Source organism: Entelurus aequoreus, linkage group LG01 (assembly GCF_033978785.1).
Source record: "Entelurus aequoreus isolate RoL-2023_Sb linkage group LG01, RoL_Eaeq_v1.1, whole genome shotgun sequence".
Lineage (NCBI taxonomy): Eukaryota > Metazoa > Chordata > Actinopteri > Syngnathiformes > Syngnathidae > Entelurus > Entelurus aequoreus.
Genome location: NC_084731.1, coordinates 81671213 through 81689827, shown reverse-complemented (window position 1 = coordinate 81689827; position 18615 = coordinate 81671213).

The window sequence follows — 18615 nt, the reverse complement described above, 5'->3', positions numbered from 1 at the left end:
GTTTCTGGGTGTTGTTGATAAATGGCTTTTGCTTTGCATAGTATAGTTTTAACTTGCACTTACAGATGTAGCGACAAACTGTAGTTACTGACAGTGGTTTTCTGAAGTGTTCCTGAGCCCATGTGGTGATATCCTTTACACACTGATGTCACTTTTTGATGCAGTATCGCCTAAGGGATCGAAGGTCCGTAATATCATCGCTTACTTGCAGTGATTTCTCCAGATTCTCTGAACCTTTTGATGATATTACGGACCGTAGATGGTGAAAACCCTAAATTCCTTGCAATAGCTCGTTGAGAAATGTTGTTCTTAATCTGTTCGACAATTTGCTCACGCATTTATTCACAAAGTGGTGACCTTCGCCCCATCCTTGTTTGTAAATGACTGAGCATTTCATGGAAGCTGCTTTTATACGCAATCATGGCACCCACCTGTTCCCAATTAGCCTGTTCACCTGTTGGATGTTCCGAATAAGTGTTTGATGAGCATTCCTCAACTTTTTTAGTCTTTTTATTCCACTTGTGCCAGCTTTTTTGAAACATGTTGCAGGCATCAAATTCTAAATGAGCTAATATTTGCAAAAAATAACAAAGTTTACCAGTTTGAACGTTAAGTATCTTGTCTTTCCACTTTATTCAATTGAATATAGGTTGAAAAGGATTTGCAAATAATTATTTTCTGTTTTTATTTACAATTTACACAACGTGCCAACTTCACCGGTGTTGGGTTTTGTAGAAAATACAAAAATATATATTACGCTTTGATTTTTCAGCATGTGGCACTTAATAGAAAACGTTTGGACAGTCAGTTTCAGTTCATTTCGAACATGGAAATAATACAATTACAGTGTCATATCTTCAGTCGTTTCATTACAGCATGTCCAAAAAGGAGTAGGAAGAAGCAGAGCTTACTCCTTTTCGTATCATAGCAGTTGTATCCCATGTGTTTGTTCTCTATTTGTAACAAAACAGTGACTAGATAAATTAGTAAATAAATAAATTCAAAATATGTAAGTAAACAAACATTAAATAAATACATACATATTAGACATGTAAACATATATGGACAATAATTAAAGTTATCATAATGAAAAATAGTTAGGTAATGTATGGTTCACCGAGGAGATGAATAAGATCTATTGTTTTTTTGTTTTTTTATATTCTAGATGTTTATCATAATTATTCTTTGTACTTTGTGAACACTTGTAGTTTGAACAGTTTATTAAACTGAATTTTTTTTTTTTGATATATTTTTTTGGGTTTTTGTTGATGTTTACAAATTTAGGGAATAATTCATTGCACACAGGAGGACTTGGAGGGCAAAAACCAAAGGATTTACAAGAATAGATAGTTTATGTTATTGTTTACATTTGTTGTCCTCCAACAATTGTAGGTAATAAAGGAGAATACTGGTTCAAATATTGTGTTACAATTGTTACAATCACACTCACGATAAACACAGTTTATAAAAAAAAAAATACAGTTTTCCATGTGATTGGGATCTCACCCATGGATGATCGGAATCGTCAGCATGAAACCCTGATCGGAACATTCCTATTTTTCACTGGTGTCCTGATGATGTCAGATTAGCCCGCAAGTCTATTTGGCTCTTTTTATCGGATCTATCTCTGACAGCTTGTTTCCTCTGTTAAAAAGACTATCTACAGTATGGTGGCCAGGAAAATCAGCATTTTTATTGATAAAAATGTGTCTGCGCACTGATCGATGCTTGCTAGTAAGCACTGCTAAAATAATCACATAGATAATGCTGACAATCTGCTGTGCTCTGTTAAATAGGCAGTTTATGTAAGTGGGTAGGTATACTGTAAGTCTGGCACCTGTTAGGATTTCTGAAAACTTGGCCACTGAATTGTTTGGACTTTTTGACTTGGTCTAAAAGCCTCAAAATCTTGGTTTTGATTGATTTGGTTTATACTTCAATACTATGTTTCAGGGCTCTTAATATTAACATTGAGGTTTGTTCTTTGCAGTCAATTAAAATTAAATTGTATTCTCCCTGGCACTTCCCCTCTCCCTTATATATCCTGCTTGCTTATATGTTTTGTCTTGTCTTAACTTTCTTCTCACCTCTTTTTGCACTGCTCTCCAAAATCTAAACAATGGAATTGATCAATTGGTCTCCCAATGAAATTGACAAGATCTCAAGTTCAGGGGAACCTGTCTGTTGCTGGACACATGACGGACTCTTGGGAGAAGCAGAGAGTTGCGTACCTGGCAACAGCTTCAGTCGAGGACATTGACGATATCTACCAATTCGGAATCGTGATACAAGACGTCTCCTGATTGGAGTAAGCGTTGCTCAGGTGTATCGACAAATTGGTAGATGCTGGCAGCCAATCTAGGTACCCTAAAATTGATTAGAGGGTGCGGGTAAGGGTGTGAGCACTCAGACTTTTGTGATTTTGGACAAAATTGCAAACTAGACAACATCTTGGAGACGCCGTCTGCTCTGCATGGCAAAGTATGATGAAGAGTGAAACTTTTAAATGTATTTTCGCTCGCTCAAACACAACCATTCCAATTTGGATTGTTTTCTCTGGCTGCATGCGACCTGGCAAGGTTGTTACTTCGAGATTACCCTAAAAGGACAGTGCAGCGAATACGCAACAAACTCCTTCCCTGTCGCTCATGGACGTACACCTGTTTGTAGACTTTTGTTGGAACGACTGGCTGTGTTATTGCGTTTGCGAGAGCACCAAGGTGGCAAAAGCCAGGCTCACACACACACACACACATGCATCTACGAAAAACACACGCTCCTTTGTTGCAAGTCTTGAGTTGTGTGTCGTAAAATGTACAGTACAGGCACCTTCTCATTCAATGCATTTTATTTATTTTCATGACTATTTACGTTGTAGATTGTCACTGAAGGCATCAAAACTATGAATGAACACGTGGAGTTATGTACTTAACAAAAAAAGGTGATATAATTGAAAACATGTTTTATATTCTTGTTTCTTCAAATTAGCCACCCTTTGCTCTGATTACTGCTTTGCACACTCTTGGCATTCTCTCAATGAGCTTCAAGCACACCTGTGAAGTGAAAACCATTTCAGGTGACTACCTCTTGAAGCTCATCGAGAGAATACCAAGAGTGTGCAAAGCAGTAATCGGAGCAAAGTGTGGCTATTTTGAAGAAAGTAGAATACAAAACATGTTTTCAGTTATTTCATCTTTTTTTGTTAAGTACATAACTCCACATGTGTTCATTCATAGTTTTAATGCCTTCATTGACAACCTGCAATGTAAATAGTCATGAAAATAAAGAAAACACATTGAATGAGAAGGTGTGTACTATACATTTTACGACAAACAACTCAAGACTTGCAACGAGGGGGCATATATTTTTCGTAGGTGTGTGTGTGTGTGTGTGTGTGTGTGTGTGTGTGTGTGTGTGTGTGTGTGTGTGTGTGTGTGTGTGTGTGTGTGTGTGTGTGTGTGTGTGTGTGTGTGTGTGTGAGCCTGGCTCTCGCCACCTTGGTGCTCTCGCAAACGCAATAACACAGCCAGTTGGTCACAACAGGTGTACGTCCGTGAAGGAGTTTGTTGCGTCTTCTCTGCACTGTCCTTTTTAGGGTAATCTCGAAGTAAAAACCTTTCCAGGTCGCTTGCAGCCAGGCAAAACAATCCAATTTGGAATGTTTGTGTTAGAGTGAGCGAAAATAAATGTAAACTTTTCACTCTAATTGTGTATTTCTGGTCCTTAAATTCATCATACATTGCCATGCAGAGCAGACGGTGTCTCCAAGATGTTGTCTAGTTTGCGATTTTGTCCAAAATTACAAAAGTCTGAGTGCTCACACCTCTGCCCGCACCCTCCAATCAGTTGTGGCAGTTTTGGGGTACCCTGAATGGCTACCAGCATCTTCCAATATGTCGATACACCCGCGCAACGCTTACTCCAATCAGGAGGTGTCTTGCCATCACGATTCCGAATAGGTAGATATCTTCAACGTCCTCGACTGAAGCGGTCGCCAAGTACGCAACACTCCGTTTCTCCCAAGAGTCCGTCGTGTGTGCAGCAACACCCGTTCCGTCAGGGCAGGCAGGTTTCCCCGAACTCGAGATCTTGTCAATTTCATTGAGAGGCCAATTGATCAATTATATTGTTTTGATTTTGGAGAGCAGTGCAAAAATAGGCAACAAAACGTTAAGACTAGCCAAAACAAGTTTAAGTATATAACTCCACATGTGTTTATTCATAGTTTTGATGCCTTCAGTGACAATCTACAATGTAAATAGTCATGAAAATAAAGAAAATGCATTGAATGAGAAGGTGTGTCCAAACTTGTGGCCTGTACTGTCTGTGCTTTGCTTGAGTTTTTTTTTTTTTTCCTGATCTCTAACTAAACCCCCCTTTCACCCAGAAGTTGGGCTTGGGGCTTGTTTTCTCTCCTCCTCTCATGTCTGTCATGTTCCACTACCTTTTTTTACGGCTGGCCGCCCATGTGGGGACTCGATCAGTGTTCCCGTTCCGTCCGCTGTATGTCTGTTCTTGGACAGGTTTGTACTGAAAATGTAATTGCGTTGTGCTTTTTTATTTTTTTATTTTTTATTTTTTTAGTGCGATGACAATAAAGTTCCATCCATCCAACCATCCATAAAATATGGCCTGTAAAACAAACAGGCAGGAGAAAGTAATCCAAGGTCATGAGAGGAGATCACTTAATACGTCGTGTGAATGTGCTGTATTCACGTTATTCAACAGAGCTATGCATTAGGACAAAAGTGCATTATGCAAGATTGTTTTTGTGACTATACAGCTGTAATATAATATATATATATATATATATATATATATATATATATATATATATATATATATATATATATATATATATATATATATATATATATATATATATATATATATATATATATATATATATATATATACATATATATATATATATATATATATATATATATATATATATATATATATATATATATATATATATATATATATATCAAACATATTTTAGTGCAAATGTGAACTTCTCAAGGTTTCTAAGGACACAAAAGGTACAGACAGGAGGTTGAAAGTATTTATTAGAATGTTCATAGCGTACCGCATCACCTTTACACAAGATTACATAAAACATTCCTGGCACTGTGTGCAAATAAAAAAAGAACTCTGTGTCAGACGGCCACAAAATGTTCTTTGTTTGAACAAGACTTGCCATTCTGTGCCTGAAACATTTAGCCAGGATGACAAAAGGGAGGAGAGCGTGTGTCCTGACTGTGCAGACCAAGGTCAGCAGTGAGGGGCGTTGAGGCAGGCGAGCATGAAGGTAAGCGAGACGCGTGCGTACGCGCAAAGACAAACACTTCTCTGCGACTTATCCTCCAGTGTGCCCATTGCAACTTGAAGCTTGTAAATAAAGAAGGTACTTTTAGTGGCCGGTGTTACTTCAATCCACTTAAATTAAATTTTACACATACGGTCGTCCCTCGTTAATCGTGGCCAATCGGTTCCAGGCATGACGGTGTTAAACAAATTGCCGCAAAGTGAGGTTATTGTTATTAAGTTAAGTATTTTAATAGTTTTTGACCTTGTAGATAAGTTTTTTTAACATAATTAAAAAACCCTCTAAACTAGCGTTGTACGATGTACCGGTACTAGAATAGTATCGCGGTACTAATTAATCAAAAACGGTACTATACTCTGTTTGAAAAGTACCGGTTTCTATTTTTTTTTAAAATAAATAAATAACGGGTATGATCGCGCACCGTCGTCACGTCATGACTTTGCTGGTTCTACGAGTAGAGGAGCATGTTCGGCAGCGCAGAATCACGGCGTACGTACTTACTTATTTTTCAGTGGTTTATGTTAGGCATCCCTGCTTTGTTGGCATGGAAATTCACAACATTACTTAGAGACAGTCCTCAGTCGACTATTAATATGCATATGTGCCCGTCAATGACACAGGTTAGTCTATACTACGGTTGTACGGTATACCGGTACTAGTAGAGCATCACAGTACTAATGAATCAAAAACGGTACTATACTCTGAAAAGTATCAGTTCGCCATATTTTTTTTTATTTTACAGGCATGACGGCGCGTCGTCGTCACGTCATGACACTGCTGGTTTTACGAGCAGAGGAGCATGTTCGGCAGCACACAATCACAGAGTACTTACAAGCAGACACAGTGTGTAGACAGAAAAGGGAGAATGGACACATTTTAGCTTAAAAACTAATGACAAAGGTGAAGTTATAACACTAAGACGCCCTCCGGAATAGGTGCTTTAAGACAGGGCTAGCTAGTAAGCGGCTAATGTCCACATTCGGCAGTGTTTTAGCTACTTCTAAATCACTAATCCTCGCCTCCATGGCGACAAATAAAGTATGTTTCTTCAGTATCATATCTGCAGGACGAGGAATAGCTAAACATGCTTCACTACACACCCTAAAAGGACACAGTAGCTCACCGGCGTCACAATGTAAACAAATGCCATGCCATGGGTAAAGAATATGCACCTGACATCCACTGTAATGATACCAAGTACAAGAGCGTATATAGTCGATACTACTATGATTACATGATATATCATCACAAAATCTTTTTAAATAAGTAAATATAATAAATAGATATTATATTTATAAACTCAGGAAATATGTGCCTGTACACGTCTGAACTTAAATTATGACTAATGTATGATCCTGTAACCATTTGGTATCGGACTGATACCTAAATTTGTGGTATCATTCAAAACTAATGTAAAATATCAAACAACAGAAGAATAAGTGATTATTCCATTTGAACAGAAGTGTAGACAGAACTTGTTGAAACAGAAAATAAACAGATTGTCACGGTACAGGGGGGATAAGTCGTCACAGAATGCAGGGACGTAGTTCAGCTCTAATTATTAATTTATATAATCGTATGGAGTTTGAAACTTTTCCAAATGTGTGCGGATGTGCGACTATGTGTAGTGATTAGCTGTTGAGTGTTACCTGTAGTGTTGAGCGAGGTGCGGAAGTCCAAGGGGGCAAGGCACGCTCGGAGGTCCGTGGGCAGACGTGAGGTCAAGGGCAGGAACAAAGCGTCAAAGTCTGTGTCCAGGCGGGAGGTTGAGATCCAAGAGGCAGGCAGGGAACCAGAGGGAATACGGGGAGACGAGACACACTGTTCGTGACGCGGGAACGGAGGAATGCTGCTGGATGACGACAAGGAACACGAGACAAATGATCACGGAGGGGGAGAAACACAGAGAGAGAGGGTGTGCATAGAGCTAGAGATTGTCGGCTTATTTTACTGGAACAGGTCACTACGTTCTGGCCCGGAACGCAGGTTTGCACTGGCTTAAGAAGCCCAGTGAACTCATCAGCGACAGGTGTGCAGATTGCTGATTGATTGCAGCCGCTGGCTGCAACAGGAGTGGCGCACACTGGAATGCGCCCGGGCCGTGACACACATATTAACAGTAAATGAACAAATAGATTAATAATTCATTTTTACAGCTTGTCCTTTATATTTTAGACAAAATAATAGAATTAAAAATGACACAATATGTTACTGCATATGTCAGCAGACTAATTAGGAGCCTTTGTTTGCTAACTTACTACTAAAAGACAAGTTGTCTAGTATGTTTACTATTTTATTTAAGGATAAAATTGTTCTTCGATTGCAATAAGAAACATATGTTTAATGTACCGTAAGATTTGTTGTTAAAATAAAGCCAATAATGCCATTTTGTTATGTGTACCTTTATTTACAAAAGTATCAAAAAGTATCGACATACATTTTGGTACCGGTACCAAAATATTGGTATCAAAACAACCTTAGTCTGTACTAATACAATTTCCGACATACGTGTAATAAGTACACGTATATCCATGGCTTGCATCCATTTTTTGTGGATAAACATCTTGTATTTGGTGCAAGTAGAAAATACATAGCATGATTTTCACTTCCTTTAAGGGTCTTCCAAGTGTGTTCTAATGGTATGCATATTGGTCCCGCAGTCCCATCAGTACCCTCAGGCAAACTATGCACACTCCAAGGCAATAAAATGAATGGCCTTCTGTGGTTAAGACAAGATGGAGATAAGACTGTAATTAATTGTACACGGTGTGTGCACCTTTCCCCAGGTGATATGTTCAAAAAAATTATAGAACTTTGTTATTGGAATAAATTAATGGCAAAACGTAGCTGATATTGGTTTCACCGAGCTACACTACACCTTATTTGTCGCTTGCTTGAGTGCTTTATAAAATTTGCATGATATGTGCTTTTAAAAAAATGGATTGTACTATTGATTGCAACTTTTTCAAAGTTGTTTAGTTTTGTTCCCAATAGTCAAGCCTTACAAGTGATGGACAATGGTACAAGGTCCACTTACTGGAAATTGGAGACAAAGATGGAAATACAGTATAGTCTAAACATATTTCCAACGTTCACGTTTAACCCTGTAAGACCCAAATATAGAAAAACCTTAAAAAAAACATATTTGACCTTTCAGATGTTGTTGTAGGAGGCATTTGATGCAGGAATTGAAGAGTTAAAAAAAATATGTTTATATGTTTTTAGAGAAATGTTGTAATATTGCAACATTGGGCTTTGAAGGGAGCAGAATTTCTGTATTTGTACTCACGTTGTCTGAACAACTAAGGGTTCATTTGCTTACTTATCCCCATAACGGTATATACCATTAATAATAATCACACATTAATTATATTTTTATGAAGTCATCCATTACAAATATAAAAAATATGAAACAAGATAAAACTCTTAAAAAATGCTTTTCCCCCCTTTTTTTTCTTTTCATGACATTGGTCATGAAGACTTTCATTGGTGGTGAAAGTCCTAAAAACAGTCCCTGTCGTCTGTAAAACAAAGGCGAACATCACACTTTCTGCATTGTGTGTTGGTGTATCCTGTATTGCAGTGTCTGCAGCATCATCATCTCATCCACAGAGTTGTGCTCTTCTGGTACCACCTGCAGGCATTTCTCTCTGAATGAATCAAGCCAGAGTCTGAGTTTCCATAGTTTGTCTTTCTTTTCCGTCTCAGATACTGTCATGTTGTTTACAAAATGTAATGACGTCAACAGGGATTGGAATCTGTTGCGTGGCAACATATCAGCAACAAGTGGTGGACCAAGTGCTCAGGGTAGACAATAGTGTCGGCCTGGTAAGTCGCTTTGGACAAAAGTGTCCAAATTCCATCAATGTAATTGTAAATTGATTAATGGCTCTAATTATCATACTAAAAGGAAAATATGCATACCCCCATTACATCCACACATTCAGGAACATTCCTTTCCCCAAAACTGAATTGTCTGTTGATATCCTCTTTGTGGACAAAGTCATGGAATTTTAGGTCAGGCTGATCAATTAACTACATTTTTTAGAGATAAACTTGTAAATCTGTCACCAGAACACAACACAAGGGTAGAATGTATACTATCCATGTATAGAGAACATACTTCAGGCAGTGATGTAGTGGAGGGAATATAACCTGTTTGAGCCCACTGCAACAAGCCAGCATTTTGACTACCACATTAATCCAGTGTTGTATAATTGCAACAATTATATAACAAGCTCTAAATGAAATTTGATGCATCTGTTCCACAATAACTACATATGTACATGCTCTAGACATTGTAATAAGTAAAACAAATATAAAATACATTTTACTTACTTGAATCTGATGCATCCAGTCCAATGAAACAAATAGATGTTGTTCGAAGGAAACTTTGAGACATAGAAGTTAGCTTATCTCTTGTCGTAGCTAGCTTACAGCTAATACCATAGCACGCCGATGTGTTACTACGCTAGAAAAATAGTTCCTCAGTGTTTGCTCCTACAATAACAATGTCGCTACAACTTGGTTATTATACAGGTTAGGGAACGTAAAAAGTATTTTTGACGTTTTCAGCTTGCATTTTTAAAGTGATTTAGAGTCAGAATGGATTGCTCCCGTTAGCTGTCTTGCTAGCCTTCTAGAACAAGCCGATTTGTCACATGTTAGACTGCAAAAATAAAAATAAAAAACTTTTGTCTTTTTGTCTCTCATAAGTATTGTGAACGTTGGGAAAAAAAATATTTAAATAAGTGGCAGTTCCCCTTTAAACCTGCGAGGTGCAGTGAGTAGGTTGGCCATGCCATTGCCTTTTATAAACTACACTCAAGTTTGTCGGATCATGTAAATGTGTATTTAAAGCAGGGATGGTTTTCATTGAGGGCCACATTGCAGTTAAGGCTGCCATCAGAGGGCCGCTTGTAACAGCGAATAATGCATGAATTTGCCTCTGGATTTCATTGTTAATTATATAAATTGTTTTAAGTAGACTGTCGATTTTACAGTAAAAAACTTTACATTTACAAAATGTTACTTTAAAATACAGTTTTTATTTTGTATTGTTTACAACATTTTACGGTAAATGGAAAAACAGTACCACTGTTTTGTTTTTGTTTGTTTGTTTTTTATGGGTGGGGGGAGTTACGGAAAAAGCTGGCAGCTTAGTTGCCAGAATTGTTGTGTTAAATTGACATTGGTTTTTGCAACATTAGGTTGTTAATGGAAAAACAGTACGAGTTATTTTTTTATTCTGGCAACATAGCTGCCGGTTTTTCTACCGTAAAAACAAATGTACCATATACAGTAATACGCCGTTGAAAACAACAACCGTAGATTTTAGAGTCAAAAACTGGCAGCTCCGTCAACAGAATTTTTACGCGAAAAAAAGTAGTATTTTTTTTTTCAATTTACAGTAATATGCTGTAAAGAACAACGTAAAATGTATTGTCATTATTATCAGAAAATATGATTTTCTACACCAAAATGTATCTATTTATTATTCAACTTATTATTATTCTTTTACTCCAGATTTTGGCGCGCTCTACCTTCCAAATTGTTCACCAAATTCAAACCGTTCCAACTTCAAACTGTTCAGCCTATTCGGGAATTGCTGGCTTTCCCTTGAAAAATCCCCTGATTTCCCAGAATTCCAGGTTTTCCGGGACATTTTTCCCATTCAAAATAAATTGGACATTTTTCAAACGTTTACCATTTCAACAATTTTCAACCTATTCAAACCATTCCACCTTCAACACATTCCACCATTCTATAAATTCCAACTATCATTCACCTATTTCCACCCTTTTTTCTGGCGACTACTCCTCCCACATTTTTCAACCCATTTCAACCATTCCACTGTCAAAAAATTCCTCTTAATTATGACAAAAAAAATGAAGTTAATTTTCTAACTGGAAAAATTCCCGGTTTTCCCGAAATTCTAGGATTTCCGTAATACCATTTCTCAATTCAACATGTTAATACTTCAACATTTCTCGACTGATTTGAAAAAATTCCAACACCAGCCATTTCAATTTATTCAGACCATTAAATTTGTTTCACCATTTTCAAAAAAATTCCAGATTTTCCCGAAATTCCCTAATACCATTTACTACTTCAACATTTCTTGACCGATTCAAACAATTCCAACACCAACCAATTCAGCTCATTCAGGACATTCATGCTCCTAATCATTTTTTTTAAATCCTGCTTTTCCCCAAATTCCCAAATTTCCAGGAAGTTCCCATTGAAATGAATGGGCCATTTTTTCAAGTTGCACTATTCCCACATTTTTCAGCCTATTCAAACCATTCCAACATTAACACATTCCACTCATCCTGGACTTTCAAACTAACACTCTCCCAAGTTCCAAACCAAATTCCGGTTTTCCTGGAAATTCAAACTCTTCAACATTCAAACCATTCCAACATTCAAACTATTTCAACATTCAAACCATTTCAACATTCAACCTACATCCCTGTAGCATTTTAGTTCAGTGTCAGCTCTTCAACATTCAAACCATTTCAACATTCAAACTATTGTTACTTTCATACTGCATTCTGTCAGCATTTCAGTTCAACTTCAGCATTGGAGCATTCACACACAGTTTCTTCAGGAATTGCCTCTTCTAGTTTGATGGGTAGTTTGCAGTAAAGTTAAGTATTTTTATTGAGACAAAAACGTGTTTGGAAAGTATGATAATATACTGTATTGTTTGTTGCAATATTGGATACTATTAAAGTTTATAAGGTATGCAATTTCAAGCAGTACATATATTTTTTCTGTCAAAATGAAAAAAAAAATTACATTTAGTGAGAAAATATTGACACATAACATTTCCAGGCATAGGCGCCGGTGCTTCGGGGCCCGAGCACCCACGGACAACGCCAAGCACACATGTGGAATTAATGGCAACTTTCAATCTTTCAAATAATTTAAAAAAAATCAATGTTGTTGTTGATAATTTTTTGTGGCGAGTTTGGTAAGTTTAACATTATTAAAAAAGTTACAAATCATATGGTCTATAATTAACAAAGCCTAGCCCAGATTTAATTTTTCCCGATAATGAACTAATGACCCAAGCATATTGACTTTAAACAGAGTGCACGAGCGAATGAAGGGCATACTTATTCAACAGCCATACATGTCACACTAAGGATGGCAGTATGAACAATGCCAACACTGTCATAAATATGTGCCATATAGTGAAACCACACAAAACAACAACGACAAACACATTTTGGAAGAATATTTGCACCGCAACACAACATAAACACCACAGAACTAATTCCCAGAATTCCCTGCAGCACCAACTCTTTCAGGACGCTACAATATAAACAAACGCCATTGGTGGATCTACACCTAACATCCACTGTAATGATACCACGTACAATAGCGTATCCAGTCGATACTACTATGATTACATCGATATTTTTTAACATCACAAAATCATCTATCGTTTTTTTAAAATGTATATTATGTTTATAAACTCAGGAAATATGTCCCTGGACACATGAGGACTTTGAATATGACCAATGTATTATCCTGTAACTACTTGGTATCGGATTGATATCCAGATTTGTGGTATCTTCCAAAACTAATGTAAAGTATCAAACAACAGAAGAATAAGTGATTATTACAATGTAACACAAGTGTAGCTAGAACATGTTAAAAGAGAAAGTTAACAGAAATTAACAATACATGAACAAGTGGATTATTAATTCATTTTCTACCACTTGTCCTTAATAATTTTGACAAAATAATAGAATGATACATGACACAATATGTTACTGCATACATAAGCAGATTAAATTAGGAGCCTTTGTTTCTTTACTTACTACTAAAAGACAAGTTGTCTAGTAAGTTCACTATTTTATTTAAAGACAAACCTGCAATAAGAAACATATGTTTATTGTACCCTAAGATTTGTTTGTTAAAATAAAGCCAATAATGACATTTTTTGTGGTCCTGTTTATTTAGAAAAGTACCGAAAAGTACCGAAATACTTTTGGTACCGGTATCAAAATATTGGTATCGGGACAACACTAATAGACACACACCTGGGATTTAAAGGCAGTTAAATTTGTTTGGGAATATGAAAAATTATAATTTTTTAAAAATCAACAACCCCTCCCTCCCCTGCAGTACCTCTGCGGACCACCTACCCTTTTGAAGACCGCTGCCCTAAAGTAACTTTATTTTTACCTGAGTACATAGTTCAGTAGTTAAGTTGTTAATCAGTCAAGCAACCTCCAAAGACCAAAATCTCCTCCGGACTCCAACATACGAAGGAGTTCATGCCACGCCGGGCTATCCAAAGACCTTTGTGATAAAAGTCCTCATTGCGTGACGAGAACCGGGTAGAGAGTTCCCATCCCTCAGATGAACTGCTCTAACGATTCCTTCCTTGCAGCTGTAATTAAACCCCGAGCTCATTGTCTTGATTAATTTGCTGCCTCTACTTGCTTTGCCAACCTTGATCAATTATGTGGCCGCCTATCGCGACGTAGCCTTTTAGCCAACACTCTTACGGTGCCCGGAAGACGCGCAGCTTATCGCGGTGATAAGGGGACGTCTCAAAAGGGGGTACCGCTTAAGACACATAGCAAGTATTTAGGTTCTTGTATGAACACAAAAGCGTGAAATTCTCTCCAACCGACTGAGAATAATTAATGAAATTGGACCCTTTTTTTTTTGTTACCATTAGGGAAACTCATTTCAGAAAGTAAGCTTCACCCATAAAAAATAATTGCTGTATAAATCACGGCCTTATTCATATTCTATGGTATGTTGGTGTCTCTTCGACCATTGCATGTATTCTTCACACATGTTTTAAATTGCTGCGAAATATCACTGTTATGAAGATCCAGGTTAGATGGTCTGAAGCAAAAATGTTTTTCCTTTAAGGCACAGGCATACTTGCCAACCTTGAGACCTCCGAATTCGGGAGATGGGGGCGTGGGGGGTGGGGCGGGGGCGTGGTTGGGGCGTGGTTAAGAGGGGATGAGTATATTTACAGCTAGAATAATAATAATAATAAATTCACCAAAAGTCAAGTATTTCATATATATATATGTATATATATATATATATATATATATATATATATATATTGTGGCGGGCACTAGGACCATGCTCACACTCAGCAGGAAGGAAGGATGTTAGGCAGTGGGCAGCCGCATGCGTGGCATGTCAGCGCGCCAAGGTCCACCGGCACACAAAGGCGGCCCTCGGACCATTTCCGATTCCGGTCAGGCGGTTTGACCACGTGCATGTAGACTTAGTTGGCCCCCTCCCTCCGTCGCAGGGTTATACACATTTGCTAACGATGGTAGATCGTACCACCAGATGGCCGGAAGCAGTTCCTCTTTCCTCCACTGCCTCGGTAGACGTTGCTCGCGCGTTTCTGTCAGCCTGGGTTGCACGTTTTGGCACGCCGTCTGATATCACCTCGGACAGGGGATCCCAGTTTGTGTCGGAGCTTTGGTCAGCGTTGGCCCAGTCCTTGGGTGTGCAGGTGCACCGTACTACAGCCTACCATCCCCAAGCTAACGGCTTAGGTGAACGTTTTCACCGGTCGCTTAAGGCGGCTTTGCGTGCGGCGCTCGTTGATTGCAATTGGATTGACCGTTTACCTTGGGTTATGCTCGGGTTGCGCTCAGCCCCTAAAGAGGATCTTGCAGCGGCCCCCGCTGAATTGGTGTTCGGTCAGCCACTACGCGTTCCGGGGGAATTTTTACCTGAGGGTTGTACCCCGCGACCGTTTCCCTTTTTGTCGAGGGGGTCCTTGGCTCCCGGCCCGATTCACCACTGTTTCCCTAAGTCGTTTGTGCCATCGGAGCTTAAATCTGCCCGTTTTGTCTTCGTACGTCACGACGCCCACCGTTCTCCCCTCCAACCGCCTTACGATGGCCCATTTAGGGTGCTGGAACGCAGTCCTAAAAACTTTGTGCTGGATATGGGCGGGCGCAGGGAATGCGTTTCTCTGGACAGACTTAAACCGGCGCATTGTCTTGCAGGTGAAGAGATACTGCCGGGCCAAGTCCCCCGCCGAGGTCGCCCCCCAACATCTGTTCGGGTTGAATGTCTTTCGCCTCTCCCGGACCCTGATGTTTGTTCTGCTCCACAAGGCACACCCGCTTCGCGGGACGGACATTGTAGCCGTTACGGCAGGCGAGTGAGGCCCCCTGACAGGTTTTCTTTTTCCCCATAACTTGCTGTCTGGGTGTTCGGGGGAGGGCTGAGTGGCGGGCACTAGGACCATGCTCACACTCAGCAGAATGGGTGTGGTTTTATATACCTTCTTGGGCACACTATAAAAGTGCATATTGTGTTTTATTGTGTATTCTTATGTTGGCAGTCTTACAATAAAGACCTCAAAGAAACAACGCTGTGTTTCTTGCATTTGCCACAATATATATATATATATATATATATATATATATATATATATATATATATATATATATATATATATATATATATATATATATATATATATATATATATATATATATATATAAGAAATACTTGACTTTCAGTGAATTCTAGCTATATATATATATATATATATATATTCATTTTATTATATATATATATATATATATATATATATAAAAAAGAAATACTTGACTTTCAGTGAATTCTAGCTATATATATATATATTCATTTTATTATATATATATATATATATATATATATATATATATATATATATATATATATATATATATATATATATATATATATGTATATATATATATGTGTATGTATATATATATATATATATATATATATATATATATATATATGTATATATATATATATATATATATATATATATATATATATATATATATATATATATATATATATATATATATATATAAATAAAATAAATACTTGAATTTCATTGTTCATTTATTTACACATATACACACACATAACACTCATCCACTCATTGTTGTACTTGAAAGTGCAATGCTTTGCAGCCAGAAGCACAGCCTTATATACTACATACATACTAAATACACAGTAATGAAAACACAGTTGTTCTACTAACTGTACTGTGCTTGCTGCTTACTTACTAAAAAAAAACCAAAATAACACTTACCTTTCACTATTTGAGTAGCCTTTGTTCTGCCATTTGCGTACTGGCGAGCGATCTCTGAATCCGGGAACATATCCTTCACGGATTTGTTGAAGACATCCGCAAATGAGAACGGGATGTTGCTTCCAGCTATCAGCATAGCCATCATTGTCTTGGCATATGTTACACCATCGGATCTCCATTTAGCGAGGTGGCCCATAATACTGGGCTGGGACACCGGTGCTGCGCTGCCGACGCTTTGTGCTTCGCTGTCCGTTCATGACTGAGTATATCCGTTCGGCCACCGTGTTCAATGGAGAAGTATGTTCTACAAAATTTACAGACAGCATACCCCTTCCCCTTCAAACTGCTCTGGATAAACTGAGATTCTTGTTTCCATTCGTTTTGGAACTTACAAGCATATTTCTTCATCTTACTCGTCGTCGGCGTCACCATTGCTGTATCTTCCTCGTCCGCATGGAGCTGGAGGGGGTGTGGCCTCCGGCTCCGGCTGGAAATCGGGAGAAAATCGGGAGAAAATTTGTCCCGGGAGGTTTTCGGGAGAGGCGCTGAATTTCGGGAGTCTCCCGGGAAAATCGGGAGGGTTGGCAAGTATGGGCACAGGTCACAAAATCAAGGTCTAGATCAGTGGTCCCCAACCACCGGGCCGCACAAGAAATAAAAAAAATTAAAAATATATATTTGTTTTTTTTGTTTTTTTATGAAATCAACATAAAAAACACAATATATACATTATATATCAATATAGATCAATGCAGTCTGCAGGGACACAGTCCGTAAGCACACATGATTGTATTTATTTATGTAAAAAAAAAAAAAAATTTTTTTTTTTTTAAATAGCCCCCCCTCCCCCCACCGGTCCGTGGGACAAATTTTCAAGCGTTGACCGGTCCGCAGCTACAAAAACGTTGGGGACCACTGGTCTAGATGATAGGGGAACTGCACTTTTTGGGGGATTTTGCCTATCGTTCACAATCCTTATAAAAGACATGATTTTTTTTTTTTATACATTCTAAATATTAAATAAATGTAAAAAAAAAGTCCGCTTACAACAGGATCTCCTCTATTTCGCCCATAAAATCGAATAAATAACCATTCAAAAAGCGCCAACAATACTCCAATTAAATTTTGTGACTTGAATATAAACCAAGTATTAGAGATATTGTTATTATAAGCGCTAACGCAGACACACTATTTATAGCGGCTCTGTGATCACGATCGTCAAGTTGTCAGCTGCTTCCTTGTTTCCCTGCTCCCTGGAAGCTTGTTGTAGATCATAAATCATGCATCTCACCTGGACAGAAGAAGTCTGAGTAGGTATTCCGACAAGTTGGTACACGTTGACCGCCATTTAGGACCCGGAAAGGGCCGGAACGACACGAAAAGACGCTTGGGCCCTTATACCGCCATTTTGCAAAGCAAAAAATACAACAAAAACACCATTGGCAAGCTTAAGCTACCATTCAAGGTTTAACAGAGCACATTTATTTTTTTGTATTGATTTATTTGTAGAAACTTCATTTGTCCCCTTCCATATAGGGGCAGACAGAACAGAAAGACTGATATGGGATGTCAGAAGTTGGACTCAAACCAGGAACCCTCAAGTTTCTGGACGGCCACTCATTTTAAAATGATCATCATTTGATTTAATTTTAACTCCTTTTTTTCTACGCTTTGAACCTTGCGGCTTATAAAACGGTGCGGCCAATTAATGGATTTTTCTGCGCTGACTGCCATGATGCAAATAATTTTCATTGAAAAAGTGGATATTGTTTTTGCTATGGCACCATCTTTTGGACGAGTTTGCCCTCTGCTTTCAACTGGAAGTACAAGTGGCGTTCTGTCTTTGGATTTTTCGTTGGATTCTTCATTCATTCATAGGTTTTACAATGTATCTAAAACGATTCATACTTACTAAACCATCCCATGTGTGATGTCCAGTGTTGGGTTGGTTACTGAAAACCAGTAACTAGTTATAATTACTAGTTACTTCATTACAAAAGTAACTCAGTTACTAACTCAGTTACTTACACCAAAAAGTAATGCGTTACTTTGAAAAGTAACTATTTAGTTACTTATTGTTTTCTTCTTTTTTTTTTAAAGCTCCCATTAATGCCCTTTAGCCTTCATTTCAGTACTGTTATTGCACTGGATAATAATACAATGTGTTGATCAACTT